Source organism: Eulemur rufifrons, chromosome 7 (genome assembly GCF_041146395.1).
Source record: "Eulemur rufifrons isolate Redbay chromosome 7, OSU_ERuf_1, whole genome shotgun sequence".
In the NCBI taxonomy this organism is placed as follows: domain Eukaryota; kingdom Metazoa; phylum Chordata; class Mammalia; order Primates; family Lemuridae; genus Eulemur; species Eulemur rufifrons.
In genome coordinates this window covers 204,327,394-204,343,050 of record NC_090989.1, presented here as the reverse complement: position 1 = coordinate 204,343,050, position 15,657 = coordinate 204,327,394, and the positions used below count along the sequence as shown (strand labels likewise).

The following is a 15,657-nucleotide window of genomic DNA, read 5'->3' as shown; positions in this document are numbered from 1 at the left end:
GGGAGGCTGAGGCAATAGGATCGCTTAAGTCCAGGAGTTTGAGGTTGCTGTGAGCTAGGTTGACGCCATGGCACTCACTCTAGCCCGGGCAACAGAGCGAGACTCTGTCTCAAAAAAAAAAAAAAAAAAAAAAACCAGATCATGGATCTAAATTTGAAGTGCAAAACTAGAAAACTTCTAAGAGATAGATCACAGGAGAAAATTTAGGGGATTTGGGGTTTGACTATGAGTTTTTAAATACAACATTACAAGTATGACCCACAAAAGAAAAATTTGCTGAGTGGAACTTTATTACAATTAAGAACTTCTGCATAAATGACACTGTTAAAAGAATGAGAAGATGAGCCACAGACTGAGAGAAAATATTTGCCAAGGTATATCTGATAAAGGGCTTGTTCCAAAATATACAGAGAACTCTTAAAACTCTGCAATAAGAAAACAAACAATCCAATTAAAAAGTGGACAAAAGTCTGAACAGATACCTGACCAAAGAAGATATACAGATGGCAAATAAACATATGAAAAGATGTTCAACATCATACTTCATTAGGGAATTTCAAATTAAAACAACAATGGGATGCCATTATACAACTGTTAACATATTCAAAATCCAGAAGGCTGACAACACCAAATGCTGATGATGTTGTAGAGTATTAGGAACTCTCATTGATTGCTGGTGGAAAAGCAAAAATGGTACAGCCACTTTGGAAGGCAATTTGGCAGTTACTTACAAAACTAGACATAGTCCTATCATATGATCCAGTCTCAAAAAGACATGGAGGAACCTTAAATGCATATTTCTAAATGCAAGAAACCAGTCTTAAAAGGCTAAATACATTATGATTGCAAATATTTGGCATTCTGGAAAAAGGGAAGCTATGGAGATAGTGAAAAGATCAGTGGTGACAAGTTGTTTGTGGGAAGGGAGGGAGGAGTAAGTAAGTAAAGGGTGGCAAAGTTCTAGGGTGGTGAAGCTATTCTGTATGATAGTGGTGGATATAAGACATTATACATTTGTCAAAACCCACAGAACTGTACATCACCAGTAGTGAACCCTAATGTACACTATGGGCTTTAGTTAATACTGTAGCAATATTGGCTTATCAATTATAACCAATGTAACATATTAATGCAAAATGTTAATAGAAAATAGGGGAAGCTGCATGGGGGAGAGTAGAGGAGATATATTGGAACTCTTTGTGCTTTCTGTTAAATTTTCCTGTAATCCCAAAACTGCTCTAAAATATAAACTGTATTAGTTAAGAAAAATTGAGATTCTCCTCCCCGCTACATGTGGCAAACTTGTTGGGGAGAGAAGAAGAAGGGGTAAAATGTTATTTCTGTCCCACACCTTTGCTTCTAATAATAATGAGCTGGAAAGTCCCTGTTAAAATGACAGGCTCTATATCTTGTGATGTTGCTGGGACCCCTCTCCCACAGCCTGGGCGTTAGGTCTGGGTGGCCACCTGTGTTCATTTCCAAGTGTCTCGTGTCTACAAACTCATCAACCCATGGGGGACTTAGATCACACACTGGTCTTGAGAATTCTTTGGCCCTACCACCCCTGGGGTTTCTCGCTGGTCCCTTGCTCCTCATCCCACCCTCCCTCTTCCCTTTTCTTCTTACTTTAAAAAAGTGTGTTCCAGTAAAGGGCAGTGGGTGGATTGCCTTGAGAACATTTATTTTCTAATGTAGGTTGAGCCTCAGTTTCTTCTCCACTTTCTTTAAAAACTGCAGAGTATTATGATGCTGATTTTTGAAATCAAATTTTCTTCTTCTTCTTTTTTTTTAGGCAAGCATGAAAATGAGGTTTATTGAGGAGAGAAAGATAGGATTATAGGGCAAGAGCAAGATATAGGTTTCCAGAGCATGGTACATACGCCGTAGATGACGGCCGGACCCATTGTCACAGCAGAACAGGCAAAAGAAAGGGCAAAGAGAGAGAGGTGAAATCAAATTTTGTATTAGTGATGAGAAAAGTAAACATAAACATTGATTGCTGCAATCTTATCACAGACACCCCTGTTCGGTTCTCTTAAGAACGCCAAGAACTTGGAATTCCCCGCCTAATATTTTCTTCATGAGATGAATAAAAAGTAAATGCATTAGATTCACCAGATCATCACTCATTCATTTTATTTATTCAATAAATATTTACCGAAGAGCTATCATATGGCAGAAATTGGGTCGGTTGTTGAGAATTCAGAGATAGAGACAGAGCTCTTGGCTAATGGAGTTCTGATTTCAGTGATGATTAAATTAAGGCAATTTCTTCAAAGATGTTTGTTTTCCCTCCCTCCAGCATCCTGGCTGAATCCAGGTGATTGTGTTCTTTTACAGTGGAGGTACACTGGATCCTTGTGATAGCATTATTCACTGAACGTGAATAATGGATTGGCTATTATCAATTCTGTAGAGCACAACCGACTATTAGCAAACTTGGAGCACAGTAAAGGAGGTCAGTTACTGGGATGTCAAGAGGACTTATCCATTAAGATTTCTCATAATAAGGTGATACAATACCACGTGGAATGAAAAATATATTATCATGAGTCTATAATGTAACTTTTTATTGTGTGTAGCAGTAACTTAAAAACATAATACAGCACAGTGTAACCATGTAGGTGCTTCTGCTTGTCTGGCTTCTCCTTGCACTACCCCTCCGACTCTTTTAAACTGTGGGTGATCCACTGAGGGTCTCTCTCCTCTCTCCTTTCTGTCTTTGATTACACATGTACAGGAATCTGAAATGCCCATTCTGACTTCAGCTGCTGTTACTAGCTATTGTGTCTACCTATTTTGCTTTTCATGGCAATTTTCCTTATCTGAGATTATCTTGTTTGTGTATCTCGCTGATTTCCTGTCTCCCACACTAGAATGTAAACTCCTTTAGAACAAGGTTCATCTGTCTTGTTCATTGCTCTATCTCCAGTATATAATAGGTGCTCAAAAACTGTTGGTTTTGTGAGTGGAGGGAGGACTGAATGAATCAAGAAGGATTTGCTCTGAGGGATACAGATAGAAAATACAGACCTCATGTGAAGATGCTGACTTTCCAATTGAGGAGATGACATGTCCACATTTGAAAGTGTAGCCAGGGTGTGGTATGCAGGAGGACCGGCAGGTGACTTTTATGGATGATCAAGAGAAGGAGCCATCACTGGGGATGGGCCCAGTGAGGAACAGCTTCATCGAGTTATATAACCCGCCTTTCACGGGGCTTCTCCCACGAAGCTTCCTGACAACTGGGATCTATAAATGAACGATTATCTCTGCTTGAAAGGCCAGGTGAGACCACATGAAGAAATGCCCTGCATGACCCTGCTCTCCCAGGCTCTCCACGTACGCTCCAAGTTCTCAGTTCCTGCTCAAGGACTTTGACATTTGCTGCCCTTTGACCTGGAGCGTTTTTCCTTAGATGGAAAAGTTGACTCCTCACCTTCAAAGTCGCATCCTAAAGCACAGTCTCTAAGAATACATGTTATCTGAAAATTTCTTGTCTGTGATTTTAAAATATTTGTAATTAGAATGGAAGCTCCACAGAGCGCTGATCTTCTGTGTATTGTACCTTGCATTATTCCTGGTACCTAGCACAGTGCTGGAAATTGTGTTATGTTTTTAATAAATGAGCGAATAAATGACTTTGAAGAATGGACTTTGGGGAAAGTGGTGCAGGCAGGAGACTAATGAAGCCAAGATGAGGACATACCAGGAGAGGAGAAGGCAGAAGCCAAAGCTTAGCGGTAAGAAACACCCTGGTTAGGTGAACTATGAGGAGCAGCAAGGGGAGGGATGAAAGGTGAAGCTGGAGGGGTGAGCCAGGGTCGGGTTTCCAATGACTTTGTATGTCAAAGAGCTTGGGCTCTATCCTTTGGCAAATGGGAGCCCTGGGGAGACTTCGTGCAGGGGAGATATACAATCGTGTTTGTGCTTGGAAAGTCTTACCCGCGTGTCAGCTTAATCCAGTTCAGAAACATACTAAATCAATGACACTTTCAATATTAGTGTTACTACCACTGGCTATATTAAGGAGCTGGAGCCGAGACTAACATGCAAGCAATGTTAGAGGGACTCTTTCCATTGGCATAAAGTAATCTTAAATTTATTTTAGGTTTAAAAATTATACTCGTGAAGATACTTATAAAAATTCAAAATTATAGGAACACATCACTCCTGGTAACATTTCAGCAGTGGTTCCAAAACTTGGAAGCAAGTAAAATGTCCTTCAATAGGCAAATGGATAAACAAACTGTGGTACATGCATACATATTGTGGAATGTTATTTAGCAATATAAAGAAACCAACTATCAAGCCATGAAAAGACATGGAAGAATCTTACATGTATATTGCTGAGTACAAGACGTCAGCATGGAAAAGTAGTCGGAATCATACAATATGTATGCTGAGACTGTTTTTCCAGGTATACTAGAAACTCTATGTAGGCAGAGTGTATTCCCAATACCTTGAATAATGTTTTTCATATATTTAATAAATACTCATCATTATAAATATTCACAGATAAATATATAGAATAAACGTACTATAATCTCCCTTATATCTAAATTATACCAATATATTTAGAGAGATTTTAACACTTTTGAGTAACACGATAGGAACAATCTATTAAATAAAATAGAAGAAAGCATCATATTTAAATGAAATAAAGAAACTGTCAAATCATTAAATCCAAGTCCTTTATTTTATAGGCCAAATACTACTGTTCTTATAGCTTTAGAAAATCTTCATCGCACATATGTGCTGGCTGTCACATAATAAAAGAAGATATTACTTTCAAATTCAGTAAAATTTGTTTCAATAGTCCATAAAATTTCAATATTATTAAGAAAACACAAAACGTTGAGACAGTACCAGAGCAACTGCATATGTACATAGTCTGATTTCACATGCACAGGAAGTTTGACTCTCATCCTCACCCAAATACTTTTCATCCTATGGCTGATGGGCTTTTTGTTTTACAATTGCAACCTCTGCTAGTGCTGGGCTTTCTGTTCAAGTTGGTTGACGAACCTCTTGATTAACCTCTCCGCTCCCACCGCCTCACAGAATCCCACCGAAATAACAGCAAATACGAATAAAAGGGAACACATTCACACAAACACTACGAGGTGGAGAGGCTTGGGTAGCATACAGAACATTTACACACAATTTCAGAAGAAAAATGACGCATGAGTTCATTTTGTTTTAAAATCCACAGCTCAGAGGCCTTGCGGGAAATGGCTGCAATATCTAGGGAGCTGTTTTTCCACAGTGATGAAGGAACTCTGGGCTCAGAGGGGCGAGTATCTGGAAGAACTTTTTTTTCTTTTATTTTTCCAGCATCCCTTCATATATTGGTGCATCTGTGAGCACAGTAACATGGGCCAGTGACATTTTTCATTTCTGTTGGCAGTGTCTTTGAGAGCAGATTGCAAGATTTTGAAGGCTTCTTTGAGTCTTCTACTGATGTTTAGCTTAATTTTGACAAGTATATCTTACTACTGCAATGTGCTAATGATCAATGAGTGTGTCAGATAATGACATCTCTACTGCAGGAAATTATGGGGTAATGCAGACATAATGCCTGGTGTTATGACAAAAAGTGACTGATTTTGTCATCAAAATTGAAGTGTTCCTCTGGCTCAACTTGTTCTTTGCGCATCTTCCTTAAATGTGACAAGCAAGGATAGCAGAGATGCTGCCTTCAGGGCAAACTGTTGATTATTGATTAAACAGACCCCACTTGCATGGCCTAAAATCTTAAAACCTCTGGTGTAATATAACGCATAAAAGTGTTTCAGATTCGCCAGAGCTTAAGACGGCTCACTGAGATTGTTCTACTAGGCATGTTACGTGTGCTAGTCCATTTTGTGTTGCTATAAAGGAAATACCTGCGGCTGGGTAATTTATAAAGAAAACAGGTTTATTTGGCTTACAGTTCTATAGTCAGTACAAGAAGCATCACACCAGCATTTTCTTCCGGTGAGGGCTTCAGGGAGCTTCCAATCAAGGCAGAAGGTGAAGGGGGAGCAGGCGTGTCACATGGGGAGGGAGGGAGCAAGAGAAAGGGGGAGATGCCAGGCTCTTTTAAACACCCAGTTCTGGCATGAACTAATGGAGGGAGAACTCATTCATTACCTAGGGAAGGGCACTAAGCCATTCATAAAGGATCCGCCCCCATGGCTCAAACACCTCCCACTTGGCCCAGCTCCACGGGGGATAAATTTCAACATGAGGTTTGGAGGGGACAAATATTTAAACATATGAATAGGAATCTTTCTCAGTTTTACCTGTTTGTGAGCTGAATCAATGGTTTTACACCCCAGGTATAATATATATTGAATTTTATCAATAGTTTTTCTTTCAGAGGTAAGGACTCCCTATGTTGCCCAGGCTGGAGTGCAGTGGGGCCTCAAGCAATCCTTCCACCTCAGCCTCCCGAGGAGCTGGGACTGCAGGTGTGCACCACTGTGCCTGGCCCAGATATTTTTGCAGCGTCCCTCTGCTTATTAGTCTAGTCCCTACATCTACACAAATTACATGGCCAACGAGAGTCTATTTCTCTTGTGTCTTCCAAAACTGTTTTACATTACCCCAAACAGATAACTTCCAGTGAATCTTCCTCATATGTAAAAATGAAGTTTTAAAAAATTGGTAAATAAAACTACTACTTTAAGAATTTTCCTTTATTTAAAAACAATAAATGGTTAGGAATTTATATACTAATGCAAACAGTTGCATTTATAGCCACAGTCCCTTGCTCATTTTTCATGAGGCTACTGTTAAAATCGTATATAAATAACATCCTGTTGCTCCTAGAAAGTGTTTACATTCCAGAAGCACTTTCTTATTTTTCCTTGGATATTCCCATGAATAAATTTGGAAAGCAACTGAAATCTGTCTGTCTTCACCTATAAGGAATATAAAATTCTTCCCACTAATTGGTCATCCCAGTGGCACACTTGTAAGTCTGTGGAAAGCACAAGAAGTTAATAGGAAATATTCCCTCCTTTTTCAATATCTTTAACTAGAAGAATTGGTAAGAATTAGTTGAACTGGTATTATTTTTCCCTTAATTGTTTGGTAGAATTCTCCACTAAAGCAATTTAGACCTAGAGTTTTCTTTGTGGGAAGGTTTTAAATTACAATTTGAATTTTTGTAACAGAAATGGGGCTATTCTATCTGTCTCTTTTTGAATGAGATTAGCTAATTGTGTCTTTGGAGGATTTTGTCCACTTAATCTAAGTTGTCAAATGTATGGGCACAATGTTGTTCATAATTATCATTTATTATCTTTCAAGCATCTGTTGAATCTGTCGTTATGTTACTTCTCTTATTCCCGATATAGTAGTTTTTATTCTCTCTCTTTTTATAATCAGCCTGAATGGAGGTTTATCAACATTATGGAACTTCTCAAATAACCAGAGTTTGGTTTGCTAATTTTCTGTAATTTTGAAATTTTTCTTCTTTCTTGTTTTATTGGTTTTCACACTGATCTGTGCTTTTTTTTTTTTTCTTCCCTCTGCTTACTTTTGATTTTATTTTCTAAGGTAGATTCTTAAGGTAGAGGCTGAGGTCATTGATTTGATTGGACCATGTTCTTTTCTAATATAAGCACCCAGTGCTACAAATTTTCTCTAAGTACCACATGAGGGAGATTCCACTAATTTTAGGTGTTGTGTTTTATTTTACACTCAACTCAAAATCCTTTCAAATTTTTTAGTTCCATTTTGATCCATGAGTTATTTAAAACTGTTTTAAGTAGTTTCCAAACATGAGGAAATTTTGTATTTCTTTCTGCAGAGAACATACACTGTAAGAATTGAATCATTTTAAGTTTATTGAGACTTGTTTTATGGACTAGAATAGTTAAATGTTCCATGTGCATTGCAGAGAATGTGTATTCTGCTGTTTTGGGTATATTCTGTAAGTGTCACTTAACTCAAGTTAATCAAGTCTTCTATGTTTATATCGAATTGCTACCTACATGTCCCATCATATTGAGAAAAAAAGTGTTGAAATCTGTAACTGTGGATTTGTCTGTTTCTCCTTGCAATTATGTCAGTTTTATCTTGAGACACTTTGAAGCTCTGTCATTAGGTGTATAGACGTCTAGCAGTGCGCATCCGCTTGAGGATCTGGCCCTTTTATCCTTACGATGGACCCTCATTAGCCCTTGCAACATGCTTTGCTCTGAACTCTACTTGGTCTGATGTGAATAATATAGCCACTCCAGCTTTCTTTGAATTAGTGTCAGCATGATATTTTTTTTTTATTCCTTTTAATTGTGCCTTTGTATTTAATGTGGGTATGTTGTAGGTGGAATATAGTAAAATCTTGCTTTTTAATTCAATCTGACAATCTCTGGATTTTGATTGGAGTGTTTAGATCATTTACATTTACTATTATTATTGATATCGTGAGATTTAAATCTATTGTTTTACTTTTTCTTTTCTATTGTTTCTTCTTTTCCTGCCTTCTGTTAGATTAGTTAAGTTTTTAAAAATGACTCCATTTAATCTCCTTTGTTGACTTATTGGCTATAACTCTTTGATTAGTGGTTTTCATGGAGTTTATATTACATCTTTAACTTAGCTTAGTTTGCCTTCAAGTGACATTATACCACTTAAATTATATAGCCATACTTCATTTCATTGTGCTTTACTTACTTTGCAGATCCTGCATTTTTTACAAATTGAAGATTTGTGGCAATCTTGCAATGAACAAGTCTATCAGCACCGTTTTTTCAAGAACCTGTGTTCACTTTGTGTCTCTGTGTCACATTTTGGGAATTCCCACAATATTTCAAACTTTTCATTATTATTGTATCTGTTATGGTGATCTGTGATCAGTGATCTTTGATATTACTACTGTAATTGTTTTGGGGTGCCACAAACTGCACCAATATAAGACAGCAAACTTAATCGATAAATATTATATGTGTCCCGACTGTTGTACTAGCTTGCCTTTCTCTCATCTCTCCCCCTCCCCTCTAGCCTCCCTGTTTCCTGAGACACAGCAATATTGAAATTAGGCCAATTAATAACCCTACAATGGCTGCTAACTGTTCAAGTGAAAGGAAGAGTCATATATTTCTCACTTTAAAGTGATTTAAATTTAAATCAAGTGATTTTGATTTAAATCAAAAGCTAGAAATGATTAAGCTTAGTGAGGAAGGCATGTTGCAAGCCCAAATGGGCTAAAAGCTACACCTCTTGCACCAAACAGTTAGCCAAGTTATGAATGGAAGAAAAAGTTCTTGAAGAAAATTAAAAGTGCTGCTCCAGTGAACACATGAGTGATAAGAGAGTGAAATAGACTTATTGCTGCTATGGAGAAAGTTTGAGGGGTCTTGGTAGAAAAATCAAACCATAAAATAAGATAAAATAAAATAAAGCTACAACACTCCTTTAAGCCAAAGCCTATCCAGAGCCAAGCCCTGTCTTCAGTTCTATGAAGGCTGAGGAGTTAGGAAGGTGCAGAAGAAAAGTTGGAAGCTGTTAGAGGTTGGTTCATGAGGCTGAAGGAAAGAGGTCATATCCATAACATAAAAGCACCAGGTGAAGCAGCAAGTGCTAACGTAGAAGCTATTAATGCAAGTTACCCAGGAGATCTAGCTAAGATAATTGGTGAAGGTGGCTGCACTAAACAACAGATTTTCAATCAGCCTTCTGTTGGAAGAAGATGCCATGTAGGACTTTCAAAGCTAGAGAGGAGAAGTCAATGGCTGGCCTCGAAGCTTCAAAGGACAGGCTGACTCTCTTGTTAGGGGCTAATGCTGCTGGTGACCTTAAATTGAAGCCAGTGCTCATTTACTATTATGAAAATCCTAGCATCCTTAAGAATTATGTCCACTGACGGATTAATAAAGAAAATGTGGTACAATGAAATGTTATTCAGTCTTTAAAAAGAGGGCAATTCTATCGTTTGTGACAATATGGATGGACCTGGAGGACATCAAGCTAAGTGAAATAAACCAGGCAGAGAAAGAGAAATAGTGAATGATCTCTCTTATACATGAAATCTAAAAATAGCAAAGTCATAAAAGCTGAGAATAGATTAGTGGTCACCAGAGCCTGTGGGTAAGGGAAATGGGGAAATGTTTGAGAAAAGGTACAAAATTTTGGTTAAATAGGATGAATAAGTTCTGGAGGTCTAAAGTGTACAACATAGTGATGATAGTTAATAATACTGTATTGTGTACTTGAAGTTTGGTAAGAGTAGATCTTAAATGTTCTCACCATGAAATTAAATAAAGTAAAATAAGATAAAAGATAAAAGAAATAGCTAACTAGGTGAGGTGATGAGCATGTTAGCAAGCTTGACAGGGGTAACAATTTCATACCGCATAGGTATATCAGTACCTCACATTTTATACCTTAAATATTAAATATAGAAAATTTTTATTTGTCAATTATATCTCAATAAATCTGGGGAAAAAGATATAAAGAAAAGAAAACAAGGACAAGTAGAAGTTTATAGTCAAGGAATAGGGTGTGGTTTAGTGGATAGAAAATTACTAAGGAAACATTAAGGCTAGGTGGATTCTTGCCAGATTCTTGTGCAACAGAATTCTTGCTGAGGGTAGGCCAGGGTGATAAGATATCAAGGATGGGGGAATTTTGCATATACAACCCAGCAGATTTCTTGCTAAAGCTGGGCTAAACAGACCAATGAGGGAGCCCAAGATCAGGGCCTGGAGGACTTAGAGGAACCTGACTAGAGTTAGTTCAAAGAGAGTGTTTGTCAAGATCATTCCATAAATCTGAAACCTGTGTCTCTATTTGTTTTTTAAAGCACAGAGTAAACTTTTCTCAAATGCATTTCCTTTTACAACCAGTGAAGACCAATTTCTGGGAGGGCTCACTAGCAAATTATATTTGCTGACTTTGTACTGTGGTGAAATTGTGGTTGTATCTCCCCTTCTTCTGGTTGAATTTAATTTTCATTAACTTTAAAGACTATTTAAGTAGGTGAGCTCAGGCTTTAGTTCAATAACATTTCCCTTTCCTGCTCTTTCTCATTCTCTCCTTTCTCACATTTACACCTGCACATCTTTCTCCAGTATCAAAGTTTGAATAAATTTTGATTTGCTAATAATAATATTTTATATTGCCATATGCCTCTCATTTTATGCTTTGGACAAACTTGAGAGACAGTGCAAGAAGCTCTTTGTAATATATATATGAAGCATTAAGGAAAAATTTTAAAAATGTAATAGCTTAATTGAGGTATAATTGACACACAATAAACTGCTCATTTTTAAAAATTGTACAATTTGATGAGTTTTGACATATACACACAACCATTAAGCCATTACCACAGTCAACATAAGGAACACGCAAGTTTTGATGTGCCTCCCTTAAAAGTCCCTCTCTCCCACCCTCCCCACTTCCACTGTCTATCAGAACAGGTCTGATGGTGCCCCAGGGAAGTCCCACCCTGCCTAGAAAACACCATAGAGAAAGACAGCGAACATGCTTCCCACTCTGGAGTTCTACAAGAATTTAAAGGATATTAAGTGTACTATAAGTCGCTTAAACCAGTATTAAAATATAGGATTTTTTCCAGAAAAGGTGGTGCTAAAAATGCATGTAGATGAAAGCGTTTATGTGTTCAATTTTCAGCAACCTATGTGAGAAATTATTAGGTATGCCATGACACATGAACACTTTCATATTCCAGAAATATGGTAACATCATTTTGGTGTTCATTTGCAATGGACTGAATATTTGTATCCCTCCCCAAATTCATATGTTGAAATCTTAGTTTCCAAGATGATGGGATTATGAAAAGGTGGGGCCTTGGGGAGTGATTAGGTCATGAGGGTGGGGCCCTCCAGGAATAGGATTAAGGCCCTTATGAAAGAGGCCTCGGAGAGCTGGCTTGCCCTTACCACAACACAGAGACACAGCAGGAAGGTGCATTCTATGAACCAGAAAACAGGCCCCCATCGGACACCGAATATACCAGTGCCTTGATCTTGGACTTCCCAGCTTCCAGAACTGTAAGAAATAAATTTCTGTTGTTTATAAGCCACCAAGGCCATGGTATTTTGTATTCACAGCCCAAATGGACTAAGACACCCTTCATTGTCAGTTCAATTCACCATGGAGTACGTGGGGCCTATATGTCCCTGGAGCTGGACAGGACACACAAGGGAATTGGTGTTGCCTGTCTTAAAAAGTTTGGAGTTTTTTTGGCCGGGCGTGGTGGCTCACGCCTGTAATCCTAGCACTCTGGGAGGCCGAGGTGGGCGGATCATTTGAGCTCAGGAGTTCGAGACCAGCCTGAGCAAGAGTGAGACCCCATCTCTACTAAAAATAGAAAGAAATTATATGGACAACTAAAATATATATATACAAAAAAAATTAGCCGGGCATGGTGGCGCATGCCTGTAGTCCCAGCTACTCGGGAGGCTGAGGCAGTAGGATCGCTTAAGCCCAGGAGTTTGAGGTTGCTGTGAGCTAGACTGACGCCATGGCACTCACTCTAGCCCGGGCAACAGAGTGAGACTCTGTCTCAAAAAAAAAAAAAAAAAAAAAAAAAAAAAGTTTGGAGTTTTGGTAGAAATGAGCTGAAAGGAGTGGCAAAGTAAGAAAAAAGTAAGCGATATCTGTTGAGCTCCCCCATGTGCCAGAAACTGCGAAAATGGTTTGCCCTCTTTATCCTATTTAAATCTCTCAGCAAGCCTATGAGGTAGGTAGGTTCTATTAGCCTATTTCCAGATGGGGAAATAGGCTCAGAGAGGTTGAGTATCTTGCTCAAGGTTATAGAAGTATCAGCGGCAAGGCTGAAAGTAGTAATGGGCCATTTCTACTCAGGGAGAATTAAGAGAGGTTGGGATCATTCCTTCTGTGACTCAGCATCACATTAGTCTTGAATTCAGACAAAATTTATCAAAGGCTCATAAGCCATATGTATTCAGATATATTCTAGACAGGAAAGATACTTTATTTCTCTTCCATGGGGATATATGTGTTGTTCATTTTATTTTTGAATTGAACTAAACATGAAAGCCAATTTTTGTTAAAAGAATAAAATAAAGTAAGCTAATTAGTTGTTTTTTAAAATTTCAAGCATTTAAAATACTTGAATACTTGTCATTTGTAATAATATGTATAAAAAGAGAAGTAGAAGATAATTCTATATTTTAAAAGGTTAGATTCTACATGGTGATTGTGGGACATGAGGTTGAAAACCATTAACTGGGCATATTATAGCTTTTCACATTTAATGATAATAGATTTGTTTCTATTAATACTTTTCATGGTCAGACTAAAAAGGCTTAATTTTGAATAACTGTTTTTATCTTTAGCAAACATGTCTTACTTTTATTGGTCAACAGAGATATAAGAGCTCAATTTATTGCAGGGAACTCGAACATATCATGGATTGTTTAACTTGATTTTGAGGACTATATTGTGGATATTGTCTACGTTATATATACAAAGGAAGTAATGAACTAGTAGTAAGTACTAGTGTTAGATCCGGTTCCCCTCGGCCCCAGGAACAGAGAGGCAGAGTCATTGAGGCTGCAAAAAGGCAAAGGAGTTTATTGGCTAGCCCGAGCTAGGGTCCAAATTCCAGAGCACCAACGCAGTGGCCTCTCCACGAACTAGGACCCCGCCCTGGGGTAAAGGTTAAGCTTTTGTACTTTTCTGTATGCTAGTTTTCACACGACACGTTAGTCTGCACACGACACACTAGTCTGCACATGACACACTAGTCTGCACTTCATCCCCCTTTAGTTTATTTGTCCTTTTTTTAGAAGTGGCTGATCGCGTTGGCTCCTGGTTTGTTGACTCTAAGCTTCGGGCTTTTCTCACTGGCGCCAGTTGTAGTTAACGTCATCCAGGGGAAGAGGAGGGTCTCCAACGGGGGAGGGGGTCTGTTGTTGCACACCTTCTAGCTTTTGGTTACAAGCGATACTGGGAACACACGCCCTGCACAAGCCGTTCATGCACTGATCACGTCTTGCTCTTCTTATCTACTTAGTTGGTTGGAGGGCCCCTGGACTCTCCAGCCCTTTATCAGGAAGTAACTTGCAGTTACCTCCCCGGGGCTTTGTTTTCCTTTACTTTAGTGAAGCCTGCCATGGCTCCACTTACGCTAAGCACCAAGCCAGCAAGCCATCTACACAGAAGCAGAACTAGGCTTCTCACATCCAGGAAACCTAGCCTATCAGGGAGTTACCTTTTCATTCTGATTAACTATATTTATCAAACAACTAAAAGGAAGCATAGTCACAGAAGCGAATAGCATCAGTTAGAATCAAAGAGAGCACACATTTTCCTACTATCAATTCCTGTTCTTCACTAGAAATTACTTAGGCAACAATTTTGGAAGATCAGTTGTCATCTGGGGCCAAGAATTGAGTTCTAGTAAAATATAGAGGTAGATATTTTAAAAATGAGAAATCAAAATATATTTTGATTGTATATTTCTCATATTTTCATTTTATTCATAAACTTTTTTTGGAAAGTTGCCAAGAAAAAGGCATAACAGAATTTGCGCTTTGTTCAGAAGACCCCTTGGGCCAAACGGTCACACAGGCTGAACACAGAGACAAGCAAAGATGGCTCCAGCCATTGCCAAGGACCCAGACGTGGGAAAGAAGCGATGAAGACAGAGCTGACTCATGCTGGGCGCCATCCTCCGGGGATGGGCTTCTGGTCCTGCCGCCTCCTCCCTCCAGCCACCAGGGCTGGGGGAACAGCGGGCTGGGCTATGGCAAATGACCCCTGAAACCTGCGCTGTTTCCGAAGACAAGGACAAATACAGTTTGGATTGTTAAAACAATGAAAATGAATGCCTGTGGAGGTCTGCTGGGAACAGGACTTCTAAAAGGCAAATATGTCCGGAAGGCTGTGGTCGAAGGTCATTTTTGCGGGCTATAAGCGGGGTCTCCGGAACCAAAGAGAGCACGTAGCTCTTCTTAAAATTGAGGGTGTTTATGCCCGCGACCAAACTGAATTCTATTTGAGCAAGAGATGTGCTTATGAATACAAAGCAAAGAACAGCACAGTGACTCCTGGCGGCAAACCAAACAACACCAGAGTAATCTGGGGAAAGGTAACTCGGGCCCACGGAAACAGTGGCATGGTTCGTGCCAAATTCTGAAGCAACCTTCCTGCTAAGGCCCTTGGACACAGAATCCGTGTGATGCTGTACCCCTCAAGGATTTAAACTAATGAAAAGTAAATAAATAAAAGCGGATTTTTCCTCTTGTAAAAAAAATAAATAAATAAATAAAAAATAAAGTGCCAGTCTAGCCATCAGGAAAACATTAAGATGAGACAGAGGAATAAGCACAATTTTTCTCATAAAACAAATGGATGTTAAATAATGAAATATAGTAAGCGGTAAAACAATTAAAGCTTGGAGGTTTTAGGGTGTAAATTAAAAATGGAGAACAGTGTTATTTAAATCATATCAGAAGATGAAATATGAGCTGCAAGTCCAACTGCATTCTCCAGGAATCTGGGCAGATACCTGAGAGACAGGCTGTGATAAAGTACTACCCAGCTGGGGCTGGGGACTCCTCCTTGCACTCTGAGAATTCATAGATTACAGCAGTGTCTGGTTACAAACCTGACATTTGCTGCAACTGAATAAGGCAAGTGTTGGGCGAAATGAGCCACCTTTTCCTTCTGTCT

At 38.8% G+C, this 15,657-nt stretch overlaps 1 pseudogene; it reads left to right on the top strand.

The window, feature by feature from the left end:
* Window positions 1–14,829: 14,829 nt before the first annotated feature.
* LOC138387146 (large ribosomal subunit protein eL33 pseudogene) lies at window positions 14,830–15,187 on the top strand (annotated as a pseudogene).
* The last annotated feature ends 470 nt before the right edge of the window (window positions 15,188–15,657 follow it).